At 43.3% G+C, this 22,551-nt stretch overlaps 1 pseudogene; it reads left to right on the forward strand.

The window, feature by feature from the left end:
* The window catches only part of LOC101630182, a 188,040-nt pseudogene extending 166,189 nt beyond the window's left edge, over positions 1 to 21,851 (forward strand).
* Positions 21,852 to 22,551: the final 700 nt, after the last annotated feature.

Genomic DNA, 22,551 nt, shown 5'->3' on the forward strand with positions numbered 1-22,551 from the left:
GCAGGAATCAGCACCCATTTATGATAAAACTTTTAGTAAAGTAGGTTAGAATGATGAAACCCGCTAGCATCCCATTCAGTGGTAAAAAACTGAGATTTTCACTCTAACATCAGGTACACAATAGGAATGTCTGCTCTTACCAGTGCCATTTAACATAGTATTGGAATTCCTAGCTAGAGCAACTTAGCAAGGAAAAGATATAAAACCCTCACGGTTTGCAAATTACTTGATTAAATATATGTAGAAAGCCCTGAAGGCTACTAGCAAACTATTAGAAATGATAAATCAATACAGTAAAGTGGTAGGTTACAAAATCAATATACAAAAATGCATTGCATTTCTATATGCAAATAACAAACAGGAAGAGAAAATAAATCAAGAAAACAGTCCCATTTACATTAGCATCAAAAGGATTAAATAAGTTGGAATAAATTTAGCAAAGGAAGTGAAGACCTATTTAATGAAGACTACAAATAGAAAGCACAAGGAAATAACACGCTCACAATGTCGGCTCTAAAAGAGAATTCTCCATCAACTATTATATTAGTAAGCTTCTGATCAATTGCTCTGATCTGTTTTTAACAGAATAATTTTTATTCAAATGTTGTATTTCATAGTCTGATACTTGCATTTCCTTGGGGATTTTGCACTCCTATTTTCCATCCCTTTGTCATATTTTTGTTTTTTAGGAAATTTCTTCAACATTACCTTTTTATCCTTCAATTGAGTTTTTCATTTTTGCCATCAAAATTTACTTTTCCCAAGAGCTCCTATGTTTTCTTGAAATATTTCTTTTATGTAGCATCCTGTTATTTATAGATGCAGATTCTTGCATAACTGAGAATTTTAGTTTTACTTCTCTGAATTATGCTCTGCATGTTCAACGTTGTCTTATTTTGTTGTTGTTGTTACATGATCTTTGTCATTCACATTTAATGATTTTCCCAAAAGCCTGGAGAGTCTTCTCTGCCTGTTCATGTTTGAGAGTGGTATACTAAATAGTCTATGGGAATCTTGGTTGTGTTTGTTAAAAGGTATCTCCCCAAATGTCACTTTCTTCATGCTATCATTCCATGAAAAGATTCTCTTAATTTTGATATGACATATTTCCACTTCCCACTAGATTCTTCTTCTTTTTATTTCTTAATTAATCCCTCTTGATCTTGAAGTCACAAAGACACATTCCTGTATTTTCTTTTCAATGCCTCAGATGCATTTAAATCTTTAATTCACCTGGAGTCAAATAATATATGTGGTGAGACATAGGTATCCAATTTCATTGTTCCCTGTATGAGTAACCAATTGCCCCAACATCATTTATGGAAAATTCCATTATTTCATCACTAATCACAATAGCAGAACTGTCATAACTCATGTTTGCAGTTTAACTTTAGATTCACTACTCTGGTTCATTGTTCTAATATGACATAGTTTTATAACAAGACTTAATAAAGACTTACTCCTTATCTAGAATTGTAATCTGAAAATAAAAGGAGAAAAAAAACAGTTAATATGAAGGAAATGGTGGACTGACTTCATTCAGTCATCAGAATGTATTAAGTACCTACCATGTTTAAGAAAATTCTGGAAATTGAACAGTAAATGGGACACTTCCCTTTTCTAAAGGATAAATGACCTGGGAGGAGAAAGTGGTAATTAATTACACTTTAACTCTGTTACCAGTGAGAATAAAGTTGTGTAAGGAACTATGTTCATGGAGAAGAAGAAAGGAATTTTGCCAGGGATAGTTAAGAATGTCTTGACAGTTTTGACAAATAGGGGTAGAAACAAATTGTTCCGAAAAGACAAATTGGGATGTTATTGAAGTGAAAAGGAAAGGAACCAAGGCAGAGGAGCTCCATGGAGGTATCCAGGTGTATGGGAGTTTGTAATAAAGGTCCCAGAAAGGAAGGGGTCAGGGTTGGAGTGGAGGTGTGGTCAGGTGGGGAAACACCCTGTGGGCCCAGACACGATGGTTGAACTTTACCTTGTTGACACAGGTAGCCTTAGGAAATTATGAAATAAGAAGGTACTCGTGCATTTGGTGTCATAAAAACTAGGTCAGCATAGACTGTGGGGAGGGCACTGTATGGAAGAGGTGCTCAGTCTGAACTCAGCAGTAATAGGACTATAGAGAAAGTAATGACAGACCAAGTGTCAAGAGAAAGAACAGGGCGCAATGACAGCAGTTGTCAGATGTAAGGGGCAGAGCAGAGTAAGTGGCTGTAATGGTGCTAACCTAGTAACTAAGTGGCTGGGGACATCACTCACTGACCTTCAGAAAAAGAAATGCAATGCTGAAGGAATGTGGCTGGGTATCTGGCAGAAGAGAGGGACAACCCATGACAAGTGGTGGGAGACAGGGAGGGGTTGCAGATACAGATTTAGAGCTTGAATTACCTACCATGGAAACTCTAAGCAAGTTCAGTGTCCCTCTCATTCCTTACTAGGCCATTCTGAATAAACTGAATCCTCAGATATAATGAATCCTTTTTCGACAGCCCACAACTGTTAAAAGACAGATTTTCAAAATGAATATACTGAAGGCTTCGGAGTATTCATTTTCTGTGCATTTTCAGCCTTAAGATAGATAGGACAATGCCTGATTGTGTTTTTCATCATCAAGAGTGGGGAGATTGGGCCCTCTCTGGTGGCGCAGCAGGTTAAAGCACAACACTAAGAAGCTAAAAGCCACTTCAACATGAGTTCGACCCCCACCCCGGAGGTGACCCACATGGCACGGCAGACCTCTCCTAACCTGCCCGTTGCTCCCCTCAGCAGTGTACTTCAGCAGTCTGCCTGTTCTGCTCCCCATTCTGTCTCTGGTGAATCCTCTCACCCCCCACACCTCTGGCCTGCACCCCAGCTCTGTATGCATAAATAAATAGACCTTTAAAAAAAAAAGTGGGGATTTCTTCAGGGACCTAGTAGTCATGATCAAAAAAAAAAAGGTGTTGGCCCGGGAACGAGTCTCTGGTTGGGAACATCCAACTCCTTAACTCTTACTGACTCTCCACCATAATACCAGGAAAGGAGGTGTCATTTAAACAGGCATCTTGCACCTGTCCTCCTACAAAGATTCTGCCCACATGCCCTGATATTAACCATGGAAGGAGTAATATTGTGATGGAATGTGCACCCAGTGTCAGGAAGTTGGAAGGGTTTGTTTATTTAAATTACAGGCCAGTAATAAAGGTGTCTGTGAGTTTGATCCTGTGATTAGAGCGTGACGATTATGTTTCCAGAGTGAAATAGAATAATTAAAAGTAAAAGAGGTTGATTTCTAGGTACTTATAAAACACTTAAGTATACGATGTTCTCTTTCTTTCATGAAAGATCCATGGTAATTTTCTTATGATTGCCATTATGTATTAAATTTTAAAAGTGCATTGACATCCTGTAGGAATTAATTAAACAGTAATTGCTCTTGTCTTTGATACAAACTTCAGATACAGTGCATGAAAATCATCCCCTATTGCAGGTTTGAAGCTAATCAATACTACACCATGAACAAAACAAATTGTAAACTGTCAATCGTGGGTGGTTACCACAAATCCAGCTCAGATCTGTTTGTGGGAAACACAGAGACATTCTATCATCTCATGAGGTAGGAAGGAAGACTACCCACATGGTTGGGACAAACAAACCATCAGCTGAGCGTATCAATCCTCTTCTGCCATTATTTACATCAGAAAGTATTGGTTCTAATGAGATTTGACTTCTACTACCAAGAGAGATGAAACCAGAAAACATGAAGGCAGATATTAGACTGAACACATTTCTATCCATCACTCTCAGCTTCAGATTTATTCCTAACAAAATCACCAAAAGGACAAGATGGTATGTTAAGAGACCAGGAAACTGCTCTTTAAAACTCATGATGGATGTTCTCTCTGAATACAAGCCTATTTCTCCTAGTTTCACTGTTAAGAAGTATAAAAGTGTTGTGATAACTAACAACATTGAATCCTACTTGAACTTTGAAACTTTGATTTTTGTGTTTGAGAAGTAGTTGGTCCCAAACAGTAGTTCTATTGGGAAATTCTTCATGGTATTCCAGGCTGACTTAATGCACAGCATCCTGTGATCCTACAGCAGAATGCCTAACACTTCCCTCAAATAGCACTGCCAACTGGCACAGCAAGATAAAAATTTACGCACATCTGCAGCCATCTGAGACTGGGAGCACCATTATGGGAGACTTGGAGTTCTTGAGTCAGTGCATCTGTGACATCAGACTTGGTCCCCCTTTCACATTAAGAATCTCAGAGACCATGATAGATGCTGAGGCTGCTATACAACTGGTTGCCTTGGTTGCCACATGATTGGGGTCCTTATTAAGCAGAAAAAATTTGGAGACACATGCAGGGAGAATGTCACTAAGGCAGAGATCAGAATGATGTGTTTTCAAGACAAGAACACCCCCGATTGCCAGACAACCACAAAGCTTGGAGAGAGTTTCTCCTTCACACTCCTCAGAAGCAGCCTACCCTGGTGGCCTTGTTCTCAGATGTCTAGTGTCCAGCATTATGAGACAATGTATTCCTGTCATTTAAGCTATCCAGTTTGTGGTGCTTTATTATGGCAGCCCTAGCAAAGTAATACATAGCCCGTATCCTCAAAAAGAAGTAAGCGAGTGACAAGGTTACTATTATCAGCTCATAAGAATAGAAATGACAGCTTTCTAACAGAGTCAAATTAATCATTTTTAGATTATTCACTTTATAGCCTTCTGATTCTTAAAGTTGTAATTGCCATATGTGGTAATAGAAAATGGAGTGAGAAAAGGTCTCATGGAAATGTGTTCTTAAGTGAGTGATGTATATTACACTGATGGATGGTTGATGGATATATTTGAGAGAATGAAGCCCTGTTATAGTAAAACAGGCTCAGAGCTATACATAATCTAAACATATTGGTACCAAGGGCCCAATCATAAAGCTTCTGCTTTGACATTAAACTGATGCATGTGTTAAAAAAGATAGTAAAGACAAATGAGCACAAATAACCATAGACCCGTTTTCTATTAGGAGAGAGAAGACACATGAACTTGCACATTTTGCACGTGCATAATTACATCAGAATTGAATATGGAATATCAATAATACTGGAAGGGGAAATTGACAATGAAATACTTCTATTCTAAACACTCAGGGGTGCTGATGGAAAGAGTATAAGTTTTGGGATCCTACAGTGCTGGGCTCTATTCCTCGTTCTATTAGTTCCGCGACTTTAAGCAAATCACTGAGCCCTCTCACACTCTGTTTCATTACCTAGAAAGTGGGGGTAACCAGACCCCCCCCAAGAAGGGATCCAAGGGTCAAGTGAGGCCATATTGGTGCAGCAAGCAGATCAGTGACTGGCAACCTGCTCAGTGATGATGTCCAATAAATAGTATCTGCAATTGTTGAGTCCTGCCCTTGTTTTCTTCTACCGGCAGCAGCCCTGCAGGCAAGCACAAATCATTTTGGCAATTCTGGACATGGAGTGTCTGGAATTTATTGAAGTCTAAATGGTAATTACCCTGGTGAAGCCTAGTGAAATCACTGACATTGCTATTAACTTTTCCCTTTCTTTCCTCCTTCTCTTCGTAAATGCACAGAATACCCAGATTGTGAACTGAGGCCTGGAATGCACTGACCTCGCTCATACTTGCTTTGGCTGTTCCCTGGTTAAACTTAAACTATACTAGAGGTGACTCTTCTAGCGAAAGAACTCCCCATTCTACCAGACCAGTTAAAAATCAAAGGCTCCGTGTCAAAGAAAAAGTGATTAGGAAATAAAGTTTTAGAAAACAAAGGGTACACAAAGATGCTCCTTTCTCCATGGCCATCTGCCTTTACCTCACTGGAATGTAGGCTGTGCTTTGAGACTTGACTCCCATCAGTGCAGTTGCTGTATGCAGTCTCTGATGGAGGGGGCAGTGATAAGTGGACATACATACAAAGCAGGTGCAAAGTATGTTTCCTGATCACCTCCACTATGTCCTGGGCACACTTTCTATATCTGTATATAATTATATCACAAACAACCTTCTGATTTGCAGCCAGCAAGCTGGAAATTATGCCAGGTAGTTTGGGGTTAAAAATCATGATTTGACTGAGAAGCAACTAGGCGACCTGCCCATGGGGGGCCAAGGCACCTCTCCCCAGAGGGCTGTGTGGTGAAGCTTCTGTGACAAGTGTCCTCTTTCATCACAGAACCCCACTTCCAATCCCCTTGGTATTTGAACTTCGTAAGTTCACATTGTCATGTGTTTGCCTGAAAAGAGGTTAATATTTTCTGATTTGAATTTAGTGAATTACTCCAGGTAATGTTCACCTGCCCCTTCTGCTGACCCTCTCTATCCCCACGCTCCTGTTGTAATTGCCTGTTCATCAGACTTGATCTTGCCAATAGGAAAACTCATGCATGAGGCTATGAACTTGATGGAATTAGAACAAATTAGCCTGGTGACATGAGTGACAAGCTCAGGTTGTGTGACAGGCCTGGAATGCACAATTTTTTAGGTTGGAGAATACCAGTTAGCAGAAGAGCTATGGCAGTTCTCTCAATGGAGAATACCTATCAGTCTTGAACAGAGAGAAAATAGAACCGGGGCGTCTCCCTAACAAATAGCTAAAAACACAGTTTGGATAGCTTTTACAGTTAGCACCAAAACCAAAGAAACTTAAGCAATGTAAAAGCTAGATAGGACCTAATATATAATCGAAAGCCCTCATTTGTAGATGAATGAACTGAAATCCAGGAAAGTTACCATCAATAAAATCACATGGGACTAAACCCCAACTTCTCCGCCTTTGTAACAGGAAATTGATCTAAGGTGTCAGTGCAAGAAACAGATCATTGGAAGCTCAGTTGGTCTGGATTCCAGAGTGGCCTTACAAACACCATCCACTTGCCAATAAGAAAGGCCGCCCTTGGGCCGGCCCTCTCTGGTGGCACAACAGGTTAGGATTCAGCACTGCAAGCCAGCCACAGCCACCTCAGTGTGAGTTCAATTCCCAGCCCCAGAGGTGACCCACGTGGTGCAGCAGACCTCTCCTGTCTCGCCTGCTGCTCCCCTCAGCAGTGTACTTCGTCAGTCTGCCTGTTCTCTCCCTACTCTATCTCTGGTGAATCCTCTCACCGCCCCTGAACCCCAGTTCTGTATGCATAAATAAATAAATTAAAAAAAAAAAAAAGCAAAGAAAGGCCTCCCTTACCACAGCAGGCACAGACCTCATGGAGCAGGCCAGAGGTCTTCTTCCCTCCTTCCAGAATAGGACACATGCACCAACGAGCTTCGAAGTTCTTTCTTCCCTAGCCTGGAACTCCAGGCTATGTTTTTCCTGCAGTTATCTGAGCTGCCAATCATCCTAACATGTAAGCACACCTTAAAGGGGGGCATTGAAGATGCTGAAAAACGTGACTGGGCGTGGTTTCTCTGGTTTAATAACAAATGATAGTCCAGTAAAATGGACAAAGGAAAGAGCAGGTTCAAAGACAGTCAAGTGAGGCAAAGGAGTGGCTGTCTTATCTTGGCTTTTGTAACACACCACTGTAGACCAAGTAGCTGAGACAGACATTGATTTCTCAATAGACATTTCCCCCCTCCAAATCCAGGGTGCCACAGCATGGTCGAGGTGTGGTAAGGATCACCTCCCAACTCATGGGGCCTCCTTTTCCTCTCCCCACATAGTCCAGAGGAAAGTCATCTCCTGTTTCATCTTCTAGGGACACTAATCTGTCACAGGGGCTCCACCCTCCTTACCTGGCCAAGACCTAATCATTCTCCAAAAGCCTCGCCTCCAAGGCAATCCATTGGAAATTAAAGTTTCAACAATTGAAGCTTTTCACACTGACAGCCCGTAACAGCAACATACAGCAGCACGGTAGACCCCCTTCCCTGGAAGACTTCAAAAATAGTCTGTCTTGGCTACCAAAGTAAAATTCTACCCAGAATCAGAGGATGCAAAAGAGGAGAGGACTCTTAACTTTTTAGTAAATTTGACATTGAACCTCTCATGTCAAAAGTAAGATTGCGTGGAATAGTATATTTCAAGTGGGTAAACTTGATGGCTACATTATATATTTTTAAAAACTGTTAATAATATTGCTTCTTGGCCTTTTCTGGAACTTCTCGATGTCAGTTTCAGGCTTCTCAGAGGCGGGGGTAACTATTCTTGAGTAAATTTACTTGAAGTATAGAATCAATAACAGATTCTAACCTTAGAATCTGATCTTCTTTGGAAATAAGGTCACCCCAGATGTGACCAATTAAGTTAGAATGAAGTCATGCTGGAAGTCATGGGGTGGGGTGTCATCCAGTATGGCTGGTGTTCTTATAAAAGGGAAATAATTGGGCACAGATACGCAGGCAGGGAGCCCACCCCCCATCCTCCATGTCCCCACGGCAGTCAGTCAGTGGCCCTGTTCCTGGACCTCTGCTCATTTTATTCTACAATGTAGAATCACTTATTTACATGCCTGTCTCCTAGGAGACAGGAAAGCCTCAGAGGATGGAAATGATATGATAATAGTTCATGGATCACAACCTTCACTTATTACCGCCTGCCGTCCTTTGTGTGACTTCACTTCTCCTGGAATAAGAAATTCAGTTCTAATATTTTTCAGGATTTGTATGGAATTTTAAATTCTACCCCTGTACACTTAGGTTTTTACTATGTCTCAGACTGACACCCTGATCTAAGACCGCCCAAATTTTCAAGGAATTTTTTGGCACGTGGCTTTGTGACATTAATAGAAGTCAGGGCTGATTGTGACCACTTAACACTTCTGTGCCTGTCATCATGAAAAGAACTAGAATCCTCTTCTGTGTCTGTCTTTCTCCTGTGTCTTTGAGTAAATGTTCTACCTGCCATGTTGCCCTTGACCCTGTTGCCCCTGACCCTGGTGGTACAGACTTGGCTTGCGCTGGCTCTTTAGGACATTACCCTGCCCTTGAGTGGCCTGGAATGACCATCTTTATTGGCGCACTAGGTGATGCCTCCAATACCCCTGAACTGTGACCTTCTGTTCCCATTGCATCAACAGCAGTGGTGCTCCACGTGGAGTGAGCACTGGACCAGCAGCACCGGCTAGAAATTCACTCTCTCAGACCTGCTGAATCAGAAACTCCTAGGGTTCAGGTCTGTGTTCCTCTCCAGGTGATTCTAATGGTAGTTTAAATTTGAGAACCATGAATCATGGCGGCGGGCGGTGGGTGGTGACTATTGGAACAGGTTGCCCAGCCGACCCTCTCTACTTCCATGTTCCTGTTGAAACTGCCTGTTCATCAACCGTGATCTTGCCAATAGGAAAACTTGATCTTGCCGCCACTTCTCAAGCGCTGCACAATTGTAGCTGAAAGAAAGCAGCTGGTGGTAGCCCCCCAACACTCTGTCCTGGTTCAGGTGTCTGCAATATAGAAACCCTATCGGCAGCATCAGATAGCAACTACTCCTTATTTGGGTAGGAGGTCCAGGTAGACACAGAGTGATAAGAAGAAACAAGGGGTGTATAACCCTAAGAAGAAGGTTAAGTGTAAACAAAGCACCCATTATGCTGTTCTTTGAAATGGTACCTCCCTGCAAGGACACTAGTTGGTGGCAAGTGGATTCCATCAGATTCCTGCCATCCAAGAGTGAGCAGTATCTTTATCATGCTGAATATTTATGTTTGCTTATCTGGCCTTCAATACGCAAACAACCACCATCCAAAGACTTGTACATTATCAAATTTCTTTATGATGGAGAAGTTACCAGAAAAAAGTGCCAATATGGTCTGAACATTCTCTGCATCCCTGAAACTGCTCCCCACCAGGTACCTCAGGGGAGCAGGTCTGTGACTTGGTAGCTTTCTCCTAGCTGTGACCCAGAGCTCCATCTTGGCATCGGACTTGAAGCTGTGTCCTTTTTCATCCAGACCAATTGCTGATGGACCCCTTCCTTTGCGTCTCAGTAAATTCACCCTTAAAGTGAGGTAGCTAGACCAAAACTTATGAGAGCCTTCTCTGATCTAATAGCCTGAGACTTATAGCTTTTCTTCTCTGTAATGATGACCTTTAAAAAAAAAAAGATTTATTTATTTATGTGTACAGGAACTGGGGTACAGGCCAGGGTGTAAGAGGATTCACCAGAGACAGAGTGGGGAGCAGAGCAGGTAGATTGACGCAGTACACTACTGAGGGGAGCAATGGGAGAGACAGGAGAGGTCTGCTGCACCACGTGGGTCACCTCCTGGGCAGAGGATTGAACTCACCCTGAAGCAGCTGCAGCCAGCTTGCAGTGCTGCATTCTAATCCGGTGCACCACCAGGGAGGGTCTAATGATGACATTTTCATAGCTTATTTTGAAAATGTACTGAACAATTGTGCGGAAAAGGCCAAACTCACTAAGAATTAAAAAAAAGAGTAGACTTGATACATGAGTCCAGTCACTTTAAGGACCATAATGTGGAGGCTTAGAATTTTTTTTTCTTATTTATAGGTTAGAAACAGAACCAATAAAAGGTACCCAGATTATGTCCTTATAATTATCATTATACGGAGGAACATCTTGATAATCACAGGTTTGCTCAGAGAATGAACTATCCGCGGGGGTGATGGCACCTCACCACAGCTCCTGTTCAGGCAGAAGCATAGGACTCTGGCCAAGGAGGAGATTGAGCACTTTGGGTTAAGGCACAGGTTGCTCTAGATCACTGTGAAGTTTCTTCTTACATCCCATAATCTTCGCACCTTATGGATAATAGATTTTTCAATACACAGAGCAGGGAGGCCTCAACCGATAAGTATTCATGTCATGATCATTACATCTTGCCTTCATGTGTGCTGACTAGGTAACTTCAAGTTCGCCTTCATACTGCGTGTTGTGTTGGCAAAGTTAAATGCACAAGTGCTCGCTTGTAAGTGAGGACCGGGAGGAGCAGAGGCGTGACTCACTGCTATAAGCAATGTGTGCCAACGTGCCTGCTCCAGGCCTGGCAGAGCGGGTGGTGGTAATGAAGGAAGGAGTGAAGCCCTCGTTTCTTCACCGAGGTGCTCAGGCTGCTTTGTGATGCAGCTGCATAGACAGATTCCTAAAAGGAGATGCCCCAAGTGACTGAGAAATGAGGGGAAAATTGGCTTAGGCAGGAGCGATGGTTAACTCACAGCTGAAAATTAAATGTACCAACTAAGCTCAATTGCTAATGTCTTTCACACTAGGGCAAACATTGCTTTAATGGGTAAGCTAATTTTTTTTAAAAGAAGGAAAAGTAGATTTTAAAAAGAAAGTTCTATGTTACTTTTGAAGGTAATCATTGTAGGAATGATTGGCATTAGCAAGTTGAGGAAGTTAACCAGAGGCCTCCAAGATCCTTCATTTGTCTACAAACTCCCTCTTCTGTGTCTTATCATTGAGCTACTATCAGGAGAAGTGTGTTAGAGTTTTAGAAACATTGGAAATCAAATGTAAATTCATACACAATTACATATGTAAATATGTGAGTAAGGATGGTCAGAGTTTGGTAATTTTTCTATCTGTAAAAGTGACCAGATTAGGAAGTTGTAGCTCTAGTTACTAAAGAGCCCACATTGTTTTCTTAATAAATATAGATACACATCCCATTCGATGGTGCATAAAGGCCAGGACTTGACGTGCTGATGAAACATTCTGGAAATGGGCAACTGCATCCTCCACGCTATGTGGAAATGCCAATTTCACATTCAGTGTGCCCCCCAGCGACATCAGAGTTTAACTCTGGGATTCAGAGGCACATCCCATCCTTTGAGCCAACCCACCCTCAGGGGTCAGATGTCTTTGGACACTCTCCTGGCCAGATGTCTTTGGACACTCTCCTGGCCGTGGAGATTGGCCTGCAACTGTCTGATCTCACCCTGTGACAGCCCTGGAAATTGCACTTCTTGACTCACTCCCTGATAACCGTTGTTGACTTCACATTTGTCCTTTTTGTGCAAAACTCTATTTGCACTGGTGACTGGATGGAATTGGGTGGAGAAAAACCACCCCACGGGGTTGCTTCTGCTGTGAGTTAATAATGGACTGAGGGCCAGCTCCTCAGAGGTGACTCAACCTGAGCGAACCCCCAACTTTCCCTCATATCCATGTCACTCTGTGAGCACCCCAGGAATGGCCAGGGGTGATCTGCTGCCGCACAGGTGGGGAGGCATCTTCCAGTCCAGTGCCCTCAAGGCAGGTCCCTGGCACCATCTCTGTATATGAAGAAAGGCCAGTTTTGTTTCCTTCGCCACATCACATGTACAAACCTTCCTGCTTTCTCTAATAGCACGATATCTACTGAACTCTGTTTATTAAGAACGAGAATATGGAGACAGCCTTAGTAGATAATTTATCCAAATATTCAGAGTAATATAAACAATCCTCTTGTCCATGATTTAAATGCTATAAATATTGCCTGTGTGTATCACCAGTATTTCAAAGCTGAAAATAGATTCTTTGCAACGCTGGTGGTGCTATTTCCTATTTACAACCCTATTGTCTTTGTCGGCCACCAGCTGTACAAAATGTCCTTCTCCCTTTCCTTGCCAGTACTCCATCCCGTGTCCCTCCATTCACTTTAACTCAGAGGCCAGGTGCTGCTGGGCCTGCCTTGCTAATCTTTCGGTGTCCATCCCCTGTCTCTACACCCCTGCTATTATCCTAGCCAGGCTGTGGTTTTTGGAGCTGAAAAGAACCACCTGGCCCAACCTATTGCTTTTTATAGAAGGAAAATGACCTAAAGAATGAAGTTAATGGTCCTGGCTTTAGAATAATAGCTTGGATATGACCATACCCCCCTTTTCTAGAACATGCACTATTACACAGCCAGTTCCTCTCCGTTTCCATCCTTCCATCCTCTCTGATTCCAGGTTGTTCTTTCTAAAGCACAGCTGCTATGCTACTCAGCTCAAAACTTTCTGGGTCCTTCACTGCTTCCTGAATAAAATCTAGACTTCTAAACCTAGCATCCAACAGATGGCTAACTTTATTCCCAGTCCTACCTTTTATATATATATTTTGCTCCTCACCTGCTTTAGGTGTGCTGGTATGCTTTTATGCCCATACCTATAGGCATACAGTTTGCAAATCTGAATTCCACCCATTCTTCCGCAAAAATGTCGGATCATCGCTTTGAAAAACACTTTCCCTGATTGCCCACAGTTAGAGGTAATGTATGTCAAGTCCACTTCCATGATACGGCTGTTGTAGAAACACTCTGTCACCCATTACCTTGTACACATATGATGTGAATACACCTTCCTATTCTCTGGTGATCTAAAGCTTCTTGAGAAGAAGACCCAAGTGCCTTGGACTTTGTCATCGCTTGAAACTGTTATGCCTATCACATTGACTCACCTGGGATTCAGAAGTAAACCAATCCGTTCATTTATTTTGAAGTTATTAGCTCATATATTTAGAATGCTGTCATTCCTCCAAGCCAAATGCTAATTATTTGTTCATCTTGTCGGTCATATACAGCTATGATAGAGACCAATTATATTTTTGTCTTGATTCACAGTTTAACTGTTATGATGAGCCAGGTAACTGATGTCACCCACTGAAAGCATTTTAGATGCATTTTATCCTATTGGATTTATTGGATATAAAAATATAAAACATCAAAAAATAAAATTTTTCTCTTTAGAACAAGTCTCACTCCCTCCCCCCATCCCACATTCTCACACAAAAGACTAAAATTATCACAGAAACTCATCAACCATTTACTGCCATCTTGTGGACAGGGAGACACTAGCGTGGGTCCGCGCATTCCTAAGCCGGCTCTTGGTAAATGTTCCATGATTAATCCAAAGGAAGCAGCGTTGTCATTAATTAAACCATTTTCCAGAAAGTGGTGAGGTAACAAAGCCAGAAAAGCCTTTGTTACTAGTCCTTCATCATGACAGAGCCCTAAAATGTTTGTCAAAAATATGCATACAAATTATCTTCATTTTTTCATTCCTAATATCCAACAGGATGAGATGGAGAAGCCATGTCAGAAAAAGGTGACTGGATAAGGTTTTATAGGCTTAACTTATTAGCAACCAGCATTTTGCACCCCCAGTTACACAATGTACTGTTGATAATTCAAAACTCCCCTTACTATTTGCTGTTGAAGCTGAAGAAAAGCAAGTTTCCCATCATTACTGTAAAATCAGTTTTTCACAGAAAGAACCACTAGAAGCCCATATTGTGACCACTAAATTATTGGAAATCAAATGCATTCGTAAGAAATGGGCATGAAACAGGGAGAACAAAATAAAACATGAAATAAGAGTGGCTTGGCTTTGCCTGGGAGGAAGGGACCCCATTCCTACAAATGTTTTGTTCTTTTGATTTGTGTTAGTAAGTTAATGATCTACTTCCAACAGTATAGATGTCTGCAATAGTTTCTTCTGCATTAAACATAGTCCTTATTCAAATACTGAGCCAAACCATATCTACAAATGCGTTCTTGCTATTATTATGTCTCCAGGGTGCTTTATTGCCTTCTGCTTGGCCTGTAATGAAACTCGTATGTGGCATTGAAGTTAAGAAATGGTTTCTCACGTGCATAAAATTAGACTTGAGGGCCCTCCCTGGTGGCGCAGCGGGTTAAAGCACAGCACTGAGAATCTAAAGCCTCTTCCTCATGAGTTCAATTCCCGCCAGCCCCGGAGGTGACCACCTGGTGCGGCAGACCTCTCCTGACCCACCCGCTGCTCCCATCAGCAGTGTACTTCGTTGATCTGCCTGTTCTGCTCCCCACTCTGTCTCTGGTGAAGCCTCTCGCCGCCCCTGAGCCTCTGGCCTGTACCCCAGTTCTGTATGCACAAATAAATAAATCTTTAAAAAAAAATTAGACTTGAGAGGGGAACAGATTTGTCAAGCAAAGCCGTTCGTGTGGGTGGGACTTGCCCCGCGTGCACAAATCTGTCTTCCCTTCCCTGCTCAAATTCCCGTCCTGCTCTGGGGTCAGGGCCATTTGTGCGTTGCATTTCTTTCTTTCTTTCTTGTCTGCCTTTCTTAATCCCTCTGGAAAAGCTGTCAAATAAGACCATGTCCAGCAGACAGAATTGCCTATTTACTTATTCACTGAACCAGAATTTATTAAGCAGGTACTATGTGCCAGAGTCCATGGTCAGCTTAGGGATATGAAGGTGCCCAGTGCTCCCCTCCATCAGCTGAATCTGAAAAAGTAAGATGGTGATGCAGAGACACCTGTTAGTGCACTGCCAGACATACATATATGAGGAGCTTGCAGCTGCTGGGTGTAAGGTGTATCAGGAAGAAATGAGGGGAGGGCATCGTGGGAAAGCATACAGTAGAGGAAATTGTTCCATTCAAAAGCAATGTCCAGGGTAGCTGTGAGGGGAACAAGACTGGAATCAGGAGGACTCATTACAAAAGCATTCTCAGCTACCATGCTAAGACCCCAAGCCGAGCAGTGGAAATGGACAAAAGGAGACAGAAACTGCAAAACATTCTGAAGGGACAGTGTTGACTATAATGCCCTGGTATTCGGCTCGCTGACTCTGTGAAGTTTGGTGCCTTTTTAAAAAGTGAGAAATACAACATTTGAGAAACATGTAGAAGACCAGGTGATGGGATTCCCAGGTCCACAAGTTGCTGGTAGGAAGTTCTCAAGAAGGCAGTAGAGTCACTGATGAGGAGTCCTGAAAAATACTTATGGAGTTTTGCCATTAGCCATGAATTAAAAGGGCAGGCAAAGCTTAGAGAAGGGAAATAGTCATAAACGGGAAGTGCAAGCATTTGGGAATGAATAGAAACCACGGTAATCCCGCTGTCTGACCCACTGCGTGTCAGGGACAGGGTCTCTAAGAGCTAGTGGCAGGCTCACTGCAGAGCTTGAAAGTCCCTGCCGGAATCCAGTGCTCAACTGAGGCGATCCCACTGGTATAGACTCTACTATCCAGAAGCTTTAATGGACAAGAAATGGAGGTTTATATTAAGCTGAGATTATTTGAAACTAAGGGGGAGGGAGAGAGAGAAACAGGAATGGGGATAATTGGTGGTGAAAGCAGCAAAAGGAAGTGAGAAGAGGGGGCGGGTCTCTAGGGTTAGCTCTGGCTGGAAGGAAGTGGGGTGAATAAGAAAAGATGGGTGTACATACAATTAAGTCTGTAGGTGGAAGGATGAGAAGACTCTTCATTATCAACATGACAGTAATTAAATGCGTCCTCAAACAGATCAGTTGGAAAATGTCTCCTGCTGTGAATAAACAAACTTGTTAAGAAAACATTTTGGGAGACTGGTTGCGGGAAGGCAGGGTGGCTCATTAGATGGATAGATTCCTTCCAGTTTATGCTTTGTCTGTATTTCCCGTAATTCTCACCCCACCCCCATTGTTAACTTATTCTTAGCTCAGAGCAGATCTTGCAGACACATAGGAAGTGTTCTTCCTCAATGTCCACCGCTATTCTGTCTCTCATCACCTCCACCCATACACACCTTCACGAGCTGGTGACTCTACCAGGCTGCAGGAGGGACCATTTAGGCTGAATCCTGCCCTCTGCATATTTGTGATGTGACAGAGAGACAGATGGGGGAGCTGAGCATCAGAATGTCACCATGCTTACAGACGATAAGTTCCATCTCTTGACTCTCTATATAGCCTGTGTGTGTGCACTATATTTGCAGAGCTCAGCACTATATTTGTCTCTGCCTTTTTGTCCCACAATATTTTTGCCCACACAAACCAATCATAGCTCCTTTTCAGGCCTTGGATTCTCATGTGATGCCTGCTATTGGTATCCTTCTCGAAATGCCTCGTTTTTCTTGCAGCAGCCTCTACTGTGAAAATCTTCTGCCTCACTCTGCCCTCAAGGGAGTGTGTCAGATAGGAGGCTGTCCTAGGCCACTTCACCTCTGGCAAGTAAAGCTGGGCTTGGTAACCACCACCCCCCCACCACCACCACCACCACAACCTTTCAGTGGACACCACAGGCAAAGGCCATTGGGTGAATGGCCAGGTGGGATCCCTCATGGCCTGTCTTAGGAGCCACACCATCCCCTGATTGGGTCTGTTCTGTTGAACCTGACCTTGAGTAAAGGTCTTCAAACCCGTTCAGTTCAAGAGTAAATGGACATTTTAGCGTTTCAATACACTGAAACTTAGGCTCTTCATTAGGTTGATTTTAAGCTTTAGTTTCATGAAAGAAACAATTGGCCATAAATGTTATCCCAAACATGATCTGTTAATAAGATTATCGTTTCCTTTTCCTCATAGAGTCCTCAGAAAAAATCTATACCTTGTGGGAAACACCTTTAGGAAATCTGGTCCTCTTAGAAACTACCCAGAGATGTTTTCTTAGCTACTTGTCTTTCTGTAAAAGTCACCTATTGTAGCAGATAAGGACAGAGTCTGCAGTGGGACCGGTGGTCCCTCTGTGCCATTCCTGCCCCAGGACTGTGTTCATCATTGGAAAGGCAGTAATACCTGCTGCTGTCACTTTTGTGTTGTCATGAGATGCTAAAATACCAAGGAGAACAGTGAACACATGGCCTGCCTCGCAGGAAGACTCGGCAAACATTGACTGAGCAGGGAGGAGAGTAGCATAGAGACCCTGCCAGAGGGGGAGGGAGGCTTTTGTCCTCTCCTGTCCCTAAGGGCTGCTCTAACCAGGGGGACATCCCACTCCCCTCCTGTCTCAGTGTCAGGAAACGGCCTCACCTGAACTGAACGGGTTTGTTTCTCTTTCTTCTTGAATTTACTGTAAAAAGGCCGAATCTTGTCACTGACCATGTTTTTCTCCTCATCTCTTATGCCCGAAGCCAATCGCAAGCAAATATTTAGGACTCTCTGGTGTGCTCTTTAATCCTCACCTCACACTTGGCACCATCTGGTGTTTTTGTGCCTCAAATTCTCATTCCCTAGTCTTTTTGCTTTTTGTTTTCAGGCTATTTACATAGCTCTATTATTTTGTGCCATTATGGCCACTGAATCATATTTTGGATTAAGGATATCCTTAATCAAAAATAATGTCACTATATAGATACGCATATACATATGTATAATTGCATAGCTCCTTCTATTACATGATCCATTATTTATCCCAGAACTAGGCATGTCAGAATCTCACTCCATGCCAGGCACCCATCCAGGTCGGGGCTCCAGAATTATTGCCAAGGTCACCTTTAGGCTTGAGTGGACTATGCATGTAAAATGACCCATGTATTCTGCCCTGGGCACAGATGCTGTGGTGGTTAATTACTTGGATGCTAATGTTTGTGTCTTTTTCAATGTGGATAACAGACTGAAAATCTGGATGGAAACCATAATCAACAGATGGCAGTCACTAGGGTCACTGTGTCCTGGGGCAGGTTTTCACCAGTGACTCTCAATCTGAGTCCCGAGCTGGCCTCAAAGTAAGTCTCCCAATGTCCACATACCCACCTAGAATCATCCTGCTGAGGTGATCTGGGTTTGTTCTTAAATGTGAGAAAGTTTCCTCTATGCACCTGCACAAGCATCCCAAGGTGGAGATCGTAGAAATATTTTCACATCAGTGAGCTTGAAATTTCCTTCCCTATTTCCGCTAAAGTTATTCTTGCTTAAAAGTATCTGTTTCATAGAATATCACTGGAGAACAGCGATAGAATCCTAGTTAATTACAAAAACAGACTTGACTCCTTTCGGTAATATATGCGGGATTTCATTTAATTTCATATTTCTTTTTTTTTTTAAGATTTATTTTACTTATTTATTGATCGATGCATTTAAGAGCTGGGGTATAGGCCAGAGGTGTGGGGGGTCATGAGAAGATTCACCAGACAGAGTGGGGAGCAGAACAGTTGGATTGACTGAAATATACTGCTGAGGGGAGCAGTGGGTGGGTCAGAAGAGGTCTCTGCCCCATGTGGGTCAGTCCCCAGCTGGGGATCGAACGCGTGCTATAGTGACCAGTACTAGCTTGATAATGTTGAAACATCAACCCCTGCACCACCACTTCTTGCCTGAACACATTCTTCTCCAGTCACCATGTATGTTCCAAGATGACTGTTCTGAACAAGTTCACCATCCACGTGAGCCCAATATTTTAGGACCATGACATAGAATTTTGCAGAAGGATGATGACATCCCCCTATTTCCTGTTTCTGTTTAGAGCCACATTCATGCAATGATAGGAATCAGCTGGTGGCTCTCTCCCCCAGCAGAGCTCAATCATGCCTAGAATTGACTCTTACTGTCGTGGATGGGACCTTGGGGATGAAAGTGATAGAATACCCAAGATAACCTAGATTCATCAAAAGGAACTTATCGGCAAATGTTAAGGGAAACTCAAGGCCTGGAAGCACCTTCACATGCTTTAATCTTGTGACTCAGTGTCACCAGGGCCACCTCTTACTTTCTCCAAATTTCCAGCGCTGCCCACATGTGCTGACTCACCCAGGTTATGTTTGATTGGTGCCTGGAAGTGCCTGTCAAATACATTACCAAATAAGTGTTACATATTATATCATTCAAATGAAATTATAGCAACCAATTTCTCCCCGGTTCCCATCTGTTAAGAGAAATCTGCAGTGTCCACCTAATAAGATGAAGTCATATTTGGCTATGGAGATGCCACTGCAGGGGTGAGTAATGGACCAAGCAGATAATATGGATGACCATCCTATCCATTTCCCAAGAACAAGGAGCATACCGATGTAAATCCCAGGAAAGGACATGCTATCCCTCAGGGATGGTGGCTGGCTACGGATGGAGGCAGGAAGGACTGGCTGGAGGTGGCCTGTCGGGGTGTCTTCCCTGCCTTTCATATCACAGGAAACGGAACGAACCCACCACGGGGTTTGTTCCACTGAGCCCAGGGAGGGCTCAGGATAGTCTATACAGAGTTTATCATCTTCCTGACCGGCCCACCCAGGGCCCAGTCAGCCAATCTCCAGCCACACTGAAGCCCTGCACAAAGTCTTCCTTGTGCCGGACCCTGTGTGCAACCAGAATTAGCTCAAGAAGCACGAGCCTCTTGTTTTCTGACCCTTTATGTCGGCCCTGGACCTTCTGAGATATCGACCCCGAAAGAGTCCCCTCAACTGATCTGTCGCATGGCCGCCCTTCCTGTCTATCAAATGGCTATTTTATAGACACACAAATGTGCACAAGCCATGTGGCCACCATTCAGTGTGATTAATGTTAGCATTATATACTCAGGTCCTTGACTCTTGTATAAATTAGAAACAATCTTTACAGCAGGGGATGTTACCTTATACTTGTAGCTTCTAGAACTCGGGAATCCAGTTTGCTGACAGTGGCTCAGCAACCAGGTTGGGCTTTCACCAGTTTTCTCACTGTTCTTTCTTTTCTTTAATAGCTTCGTGAGAGTCCTTTCAGAACCCAGGGACTTGAGCCTCCACCCTTTCTATAAAATAAAAAAATCCTTCCAGATGGTGCTGCCACGGCCTTTGATAAATACCTTGCTGGTTATTTGTAGGGTTTGATGTTTGATTTGATAGCGTGATCAGATTTGTCTGTGTTACAAGCAAACTTTTGTTGTAAACATCTTCCCACGGCTCTCCAATGCTGGGGTAAGCAATCAACTGAATCCTACCACAGCAAACTTGGGAGAAATGAGAACCAGGGCAGCTCAATCTAAAACAAAAGCAGACAGCGTGATCGTGAGAAACTCGGAAAGGAGCAAGAGTCGCTGGTAGATGTATTTGTTCCTCTGTCAGCACAGCCCTCGGCTATAAACTGCTCTAACCAGCAGGATCAATGAAGGGCAAGGCCTGCAGATAGTAATTATGCTAATTGGTCGTGACCAGCAGACAGGCAGGCTGCAGGATAAGCAGACAGCATCCTCGAGAAACAGACACGTTTATTCAGGCAGGTGAGACGGGGCGCTCATGGTGCAGTCTTACTAGAGCCGGTCTTCTAACACCACCGTCATTCGAATTCTCTCCTCTAGAGAAGGTTAGCCAGGTATGTCTGAACAATGTTAAAGAAATCAGAGGCTCTGCACTTGTGCTCAGGAAGCTTCTAGCTTCGCTTAGCCTACAGAAGTACACAGGCACACTCATGCATGTACACACACATACACACGCACACACACACACACGTCATTTCACCATAAATAACAATGTAAACACTGAGAACATAAATACAGAGTGCTGTCAACTAGAGGAGGTGCCAGGTCAATGGGGCAAGTCCCAGAAAGCCTCCTAGGAGACATATTTGGGGTAGGGAAGGGATGAAGGCAACTCAAGTCTTTGATATTGGGAAAGGAAGCTGAAGAGCTTCCTGGCCAGTTTTCATTACATGAGAGTTGTGAAGACATCAATTAGATGTGAAGTGAAAACACCTCCAATAACTTCTCTATGAGTACCATATGGATGTTCCCTTGGAACAAAAGGTGTGGGTAGGGACTAAAAGAATGTCAGGAAAAGTCTTGCAGAGCTGAGTGGTCAAGATGTATGGCCTCGTGAGGACCATACTGCTGAGTGTAAGGCGGCCTTCCAGAGGTTTGGTGGAACAGGGTGCATCAAGATGTTCACAGCCGGTATGGGGATGTCATGAAGGCCCTGGACCAGGCCCCCACAAGCCAAGCCCCAAGGTGTTCAGGTTCTGGGGAGTCCCAAGAGCGACGAGAAGAATGTGAAGGTGCTGAACTCTCAGCACTTCTTGACTGTACTGCAGACTGTGGCTAAGAACATGAACCAGGCACCTATGAGGAAGACGTGGAAAGCCTCCTCGTGTTCTTCAGGAAGGAGAGGACCTGCCATAGGTGCTGAAATTCGATATGTTCTCATCACACCGGGCAAGAAGATAGCAGAGGGAAAAGCAGAGATGCTCCTGGCGGGATACCAGGACAGGACAGCGGTGGCTGCATCAGCTATGAAGAGCTTGTCCCTGTGCTGCTGAATGGCTGAGAACATCTCCAGTGTTCCCAGAGCCCCGGGCTGACCCCTGGGAGACTACAGAGGTGGCCCCAAAGCTTCCTAGGTTCTCATCACAGCACCTTTCCCAGCATGTTTCTTGGATGATGTTTGCTGGCAGTAGTGACCAAATGAACTTGCCTTCTGTGCCCTACAAGAAGAAAGAATGTAGAAGTGAACCAAAAACTTAAGCTACTCATGATGCCAGGCAGTTGTGAGATTCTAAACTTTTTTTTTAAAGACTTATTTATTCATACAGAACTGGGGTACAGGCCAGAGTGCAGAGGGTGACAGAATTCACCAGGGACAGAGAGGGGAGCAGAACAGGCAGATCTACGTAGTACACTGCTGAGGGGAGCAGCGGGAGGGTCAGGAGAGGTCTGCCACGCCATGTGGTCACTTTCGGGGCAGGCGGGGATCGAACTCATGCAGAAGCGGCTTAAGCTTCTCAGTGCAGCACTTTAACCCGCTGCGCCACCAGGGAGGGCCAGAGATTCTAAACTTTTTAGTCAACTTTGACCAGTAAGATTTTGCACACAATCATCAGAGTTATAGTTAAGGCATAAGCATCTATAAAAGTCAAAACAAAACTTAAAAGCTTATATAAAATTGAGAGTACATACATAAAAAGAAAGATTTTGGAATTTCCTGACTGTAACTATCAAATTCATTTCTCTTAAATCCAGCTTCAGAT

Source organism: Condylura cristata, unplaced genomic scaffold (genome assembly GCF_000260355.1).
Source record: "Condylura cristata isolate star-nosed mole 26May11 unplaced genomic scaffold, ConCri1.0 scaffold00001, whole genome shotgun sequence".
NCBI classification, from domain to species: domain Eukaryota; kingdom Metazoa; phylum Chordata; class Mammalia; order Eulipotyphla; family Talpidae; genus Condylura; species Condylura cristata.